The sequence below is a fragment of the Orbicella faveolata genome, unplaced genomic scaffold, assembly GCF_042242905.1.
Source record: "Orbicella faveolata isolate gen_17 unplaced genomic scaffold, um_ofav_v1 contig_12, whole genome shotgun sequence".
Classification (NCBI taxonomy): domain Eukaryota; kingdom Metazoa; phylum Cnidaria; class Anthozoa; order Scleractinia; family Merulinidae; genus Orbicella; species Orbicella faveolata.
The window spans coordinates 23,696,992-23,703,702 of NW_028301539.1; the positions used below are offsets into that span (position 1 = coordinate 23,696,992).

At 42.1% G+C, this 6,711-nt stretch overlaps 1 pseudogene; it reads right to left on the bottom strand.

Moving 5' to 3' along the window:
- Positions 1–1,752: 1,752 nt before the first annotated feature.
- Positions 1,753–3,534, bottom strand: LOC149117251 (uncharacterized; annotated as a pseudogene).
- Positions 3,535–6,711: the final 3,177 nt, after the last annotated feature.

Sequence of the window (6,711 nt, forward strand, 5' to 3'; positions counted from 1 at the left end):
ACCCGTCTAATAAAGGCTCTACGTCGTTATTTAACGGTTCTGGTAGGTTTATGTTTTCCCTCCTCGGTATTGAGCCGTAGAACATCTGCAGAACATCTGACGAATATCTTTCAGCAGTCATGGCGGCGTATATACATGTGCAGATAATTCTCCAATAGGAAATATTTCTGTAACACTTTGTATATAAAAAATGGTTGACGAAAGAATTGGGTGCACTTTCGACAACCGCGCTTCTTCAACAACCGCGCAAAAAATGGTTGTCGAAACTACTACTTCGGCTACCCGGCTTTGTGACACACTACGACTGCGACTGTGACCCGGCTTTGTGGAAAAAAAGGGTACTGGCTCTGTGACACACTGCGACTGCGACTGCGACTGCGACACTACTATAGGGGGTACTGGTTCTGTGCACACCTTGTAAACACAGCATGTAACAACAAGATGGAGAGACGCATCCGTAAAACCGAGCGAGATTTTTCGAGCGAGGTTTTACGGATGATTCTCGCAATCTTGTTGTAACATGCTGTGTTACAAGGTGTCACAGAACCAGTACCCCCTATAGTAGTCAATAAAACAAACAGGGTCAGAAACAACAGCTGCTGCAATAATAAAAGAATGGTAGCTTACGAGAGCTACTACGTACACTTCTGATGCGAAAAGGACGACTTGAGATACGTCTCTTAAATAATACAAGTTTGTTTTCGTTCTTTAACTGTTCGTAAGGAACAGCGGTTCAGATGTATATCTGTTTTGGTTGATTTTTCTTACCCTTCAATAAGCTTATGGGTTGAAGGGTAAGGCCAAAATATCTTCTAAACAAGAGCGCTACTGCCGAGCCAAGAGAAAACATTGCTAGAAGTGATCTCGTTGTGGTAACAAATGAATCCTTCCGTCATTTTTTGCCGTTACTTCGCACGGCCATTCAACTTCAGACATTGTGCTTTAAATTTTTTTTCACCGCATGAGTAAAAGTGAGTTTCCGTCATTATACCTCAACTGAAAAGGAAATCTTGATTAAAATTCACTCTTTGACAGAAAGAGTAAGTTAAATGGAACAAAGCTAAACCTAAATGAACTGGATAAAGCCGTTATGGGAAGATTCCTAATTTGATTAAGAAATTCTCGCGGCCTCAATTACCGTTAGTATTGTGTTTCTTCAGCTCTTTTCTTGGCTGGCCTCTGCGATAAGCTAAATTGTCGTTGCACCTTGCCTGACTATGGCTTATGTATCGGTACATTGCCATGCTGATGATGAATATTTTCCATAGAAAGTGCAACTACCAATAACAAAAGGGTGTTAAAGAACCAGTTCCAGGCAATAAACAAGATACAACGATATAACAGTATTCTATCTAATTTTTTAAAGTCTTTTTTGTCCCTCAATTCCCAAAACCGTAAAATATCAATATCGAGCCTTCTCGCATAACTATATTTTATACCACGCCATAGAAAATACAGTAACCAGCACAATAAATGCGACCTACGCGCTACGGACGATACGAAGGTTGAGTGTAATACCGTCGAGTATTTTCTATGGCATGGTATAAAGCTTGAAATATGCATGGAGAGATACTTGTCAAGTAAGGTTTTGAGAGGTTTAAAATACCTTTGATATACAGCTATTTCAATTCACGTTGTCGGATAAAAGCGTCAAGCCTACACGATAAGACCGAATGGTGGTCTAGGTATCCACTTGAATTTTGCAGATCAGTTAGAGGAATCCTAATCAACAATGATTTAGATAAACATATACAGGCAAAAAGTAACGATAGACAAATCCGACGTTTCGGCGACATCTTGGCGCCATTGTCAAGGGAAACTAATTAAATATGCGATTTCAAGAGTAACTAAGAGTTCAGAGTTTCTAATTTGCATAAGTTAGACAAAGACTTTAGCGCGAACTGAGTCTGATTGTACATTTAAACACGGTCGTAATTGTTTAATGAGTAACATCTCATTAATGAGACAATCAAACTTGTTGTGGCATTTTTTCAACACGCTAAAACAATTGCGAAGGTCATCCGGAATCCTGCCTGCGTGTCTATTATCATAGTGATTGCGTACTGACGAGGTCTTGCTTCTATGTCCATCAACGCGTACGAACAGATGGCCACGGGTGTAACCGACATAACCAGCATCGCACTGGTCACACTTGAAGTTATACACAACGCATTGTTGATCAATGAGCTGAGGCTTAGGTTCGCTTGTCGGGAACTCCTGGGCAATCTTGCGGCTCGTAAACACCGGTTGAACACTAGTCTGCAGCTTCACACTGAGATCTTTCAACTGTGTCTTCACGATATTAGCAGACTCCTGGTCTTTAAAGGGTATGACAACCCGAGTAGTGTTTTCTGTCGTAGATCTGGACCGTAATGAGGGCTGGTCAGCGACCTTTAAATTTAGGAAGGTTTTGACAGTGGAGTGAACAAGGTGCTTGGGATATTTCAGTTTAGAGAAAACAGACTTCAGTCGTTTGCACTCCTCAGTGAAGTAGGACCATGACGAAGACAGGCGATGTGCGCGATCAAGCATAGTTGTCAATAGTCCGCGCTTGTACCTATTATCGACATGACTGTGGTAATGGAGAAGCAGACCACTGTTTGTTGGCTTCACAAACACTTAAGTTTCAATACGAGGCGCTCTGTTTAGGAGTTGAGTACCGAGAAAGGGAAGCATTCCATCATTTTCGACCTCCATAGTGAAGTTGATGGCGGGGTGAGCGTGGTTGAGGGTGTTAAGAAAGTCCCTAGCTGTAGACAAATCGGGCATCACAGTGAATGTGTCGTCAACATATCGACGATAGTAAGGTGGCAGCTTGCCCTCAACATCTAATTTCTCTTCAATAGACGACATGAATACGTTGGCTAGCAAGGGCCCAAGGGGGGACCTCATCGCTACTCCGTCGATCTGTTCATACAGGGATCCATTAAATTGGAAAAGCTGCCCCTTGGTGGCCACACCCAAAAGATCAATAAGGTCTTGCTTTGAAATGTTCAAATCATACTCGGAATTAAACCAGTTGTTTCTAAAGGCTCTGGCTGCGAGAATCGTAATGGTTTCATCCAAAGGTACATTCGTGAACAAGGAGGACACATCATAGGACACCAGCAAGTCACCAGGTGTTATGTTGAGGTCTCGCGGTAGTTCGTTCACAAAATCGAAAATGTCCGTGACTGTGTACTCATTTAACGACAACGGTTTGAGCTTGTTGTCCAACCATTTCGCCAGAGCATAATTATACGTATTAGTCGCTGATAGGATTGGTCGCATGGCTAGTTTCTCCTTGTGTGTTTTCGGTAACCCGTACAGGTGTGCCAGTCTAGAACCGGTCGGACGAAGAGACTGGGCCACAGCGTGAGGGAGGATCCTTGTGATGATAGATTGTACAAGAGCCTCCTTTGCTAAAAGCGGATGATAGTGCTTGGGTGGTCTGCCTCGGGTTTTTGGTCGTTCAGAAGGAATGGGACGAAATTTGCTGGTGTCATTGACAGAAGCTTCGGATAGTAGATGTATATATTCCGACTTATCCATTACAACGACTATCCGAAGCTTCTGTGGTTGGACAACAAGCTCAAACCGTTGTCGTTAAATGAGTACACAGTCACGGACATTTTCGATTTTGTGAACGAACTACCGCGAGACCTCAACATAACACCTGGTGACTTGCTGGTGTCCTATGATGTGTCCTCCTTGTTCACGAATGTACCTTTGGATGAAACCATTACGATTCTCGCAGCCAGAGCCTTTAGAAACAACTGGTTTAATTCCGAGTATGATTTGAACATTTCAAAGCAAGACCTTATTGATCTTTTGGGTGTGGCCACCAAGGGGCAGCTTTTCCAATTTAATGGATCCCTGTATGAACAGATCGACGGAGTAGCGATGAGGTCCCCCCTTGGGCCCTTGCTAGCCAACGTATTCATGTCGTCTATTGAAGAGAAATTAGATGTTGAGGGCAAGCTGCCACCTTACTATCGTCGATATGTTGACGACACATTCACTGTGATGCCCGATTTGTCTACAGCTAGGGACTTTCTTAACACCCTCAACCACGCTCACCCCGCCATCAACTTCACTATGGAGGTCGAAAATGATGGAATGCTTCCCTTTCTCGGTACTCAACTCCTAAACAGAGCGCCTTGTATTGAAACTTAAGTGTTTGTGAAGCCAACAAACAGTGGTCTGCTTCTCCATTACCACAGTCATGTCGATAATAGGTACAAGCGCGGACTATTGACAACTATGCTTGATCGCGCACATCGCCTGTCTTCGTCATGGTCCTACTTCACTGAGGAGTGCAAACGACTGAAGTCTGTTTTCTCTAAACTGAAATATCCCAAGCACCTTGTTCACTCCACTGTCAAAACCTTCCTAAATTTAAAGGTCGCTGACCAGCCCTCATTACGGTCCAGATCTACGACAGAAAACACTACTCGGGTTGTCATACCCTTTAAAGACCAGGAGTCTGCTAATATCGTGAAGACACAGTTGAAAGATCTCAGTGTGAAGCTGCAGACTAGTGTTCAACCGGTGTTTACGAGCCGCAAGATTGCCCAGGAGTTCCCGACAAGCGAACCTAAGCCTCAGCTCATTGATCAACAATGCGTTGTGTATAACTTCAAGTGTGACCAGTGCGATGCTGGTTATGTCGGTTACACCCGTGGCCATCTGTTCGTACGCGTTGATGGACATAGAAGCAAGACCTCGTCAGTACGCAATCACTATGATAATAGACACGCAGGCAGGATTCCGGATGACCTTCGCAATTGTTTTAGCGTGTTGAAAAAATGCCACAACAAGTTTGATTGTCTCATTAATGAGATGTTACTCATTAAACAATTACGACCGTGTTTAAATGTACAATCAGACTCAGTTCGCGCTAAAGTCTTTGTCTAACTTATGCAAATTAGAAACTCTGAACTCTTAGTTACTCTTGAAATCGCATATTTAATTAGTTTCCCTTGACAATGGCGCCAAGATGTCGCCGAAACGTCGGATTTGTCTATCGTTACTTTTTGCCTGTATACAGTTAGAGGAAACCTACAAATTTGCATGTGAAATATTAGCTAGGATGCATTAGATTTTCCAGTCCTGACCAAAATGGGACATAGCTATTCAACAGATCAGTTATATACATTTGTGCAGGCCTATTAAGCACCTCATATGTCAATAGTAGAAACTTAAAAACAATACGCTTGCTAAATGGGAGCTAATGAAGCCCGATCGACCCTGGAGTGACATCATCATACTTATTTTTACCCAACATTAGACGAGCAGCACAGTTTATAGCAGCTTGAAGTTTTGCAAAAGTTATTTTAGAATCCCGCCATCCAACCTAAACGTGACGAAAGCATGAACTAAAACATGATACACTCCGTGGTTAAGTACTTTCTTATACGAGATACATTGCGAATGTGTGTTACGAAAAATTGTCTAAGTCAATTTCTAGAACAATCTAGAACCGGAAGTCATTCAGCCGTGACCAATTTGAATAAGAACATTCCAGAACATTCTGATCTTTATGTAATTACTCAGATTAGAAACTGTGTCAAACAACTTAATTTAGCTCCGAATAGAAGTTTCTAGAACTTTAAGCCTCATGTATATTAGAGCGAGCGTTCCTTCTGTGAGAGAGATCAATTCAAATTTGAAGAAGCTTAGTGCTGTAAACTCGTGAAGTTACCTTACGGAAATAAATTAGTTTGTTGCTGTTACCAGCGATCCTGAGTTCTGTCTGGAAACAACCCTGCTCTTCAACGATACTCGTAACAATGTGAAAGAAAGATGTAACAGTTATGCTACTCAAAATTCCTATCAGAATCAAAACTCACACTAATATTTCTAGCCGGAATCGAAGCTCTGATCTGGTCATCGCAGATATTAAGCGGCCGAACTACTAGGGCCTGGGAGGAAATTATGATGTTTCATCAGATTTCAACTTTAATTTGTTAGGGGACATCCAGTTAACCAACTCAGGCGTATTGAAAAATCGATCGAAGAATCATTAGCGTAGATATGAAACGGCATTCCTTATTTCCGAGCAATGTTCCCTAAAGCGAGGTGTCCAGAAGTATACGATAAGAAACTGGAGTGTACAAAATAAGAAAGAGCATTAAAACTCGCCGAAGATCTTCGGCGAAGTAATACCGACTGCTTGTGCAGTAAAAAAAATTAAATCGCGAGTCGAGAGAAAAGCTACTACCCGATAACTCTTTCTCTATAAGGAAGGATCCAAAAGTTCGCCGATGATCAACGACGAGGTAATTCAGCCTGAAGATGTGATTCAGCCTGTAGAGGTAGTTCACTCTGTAAGTAATGCTGAATTGGTCATGCCGTGGACACAAAACTTAAAACTACTATATTAACAACTGACGTGGCTTCCAATATAGAAGTCTCCTCGCCCCGTCAATTCTTTTTTGTTATTATTGTATATGCTTGTGTTGATGATGTGGCAAATAAAAGATGATGATGATGATGATGATGATGATGACAATGATCATGATGATGATGACGATGATGATGGCGGTGGTAGACTGCAGAACACCGAAACTCGTCGATAATCATCATCGAGGTAATTTTGTCTGTAAATTAGGAACTTTGGCCCATGAGAAGATTATAACGTATACAGTGAGTAAACTGTTGATAATTCGCGCCTTTTGTTTGGAAAATTTCCTATCAAAGGGCGCCGATTAAAACAAGTCTATCGCGTCA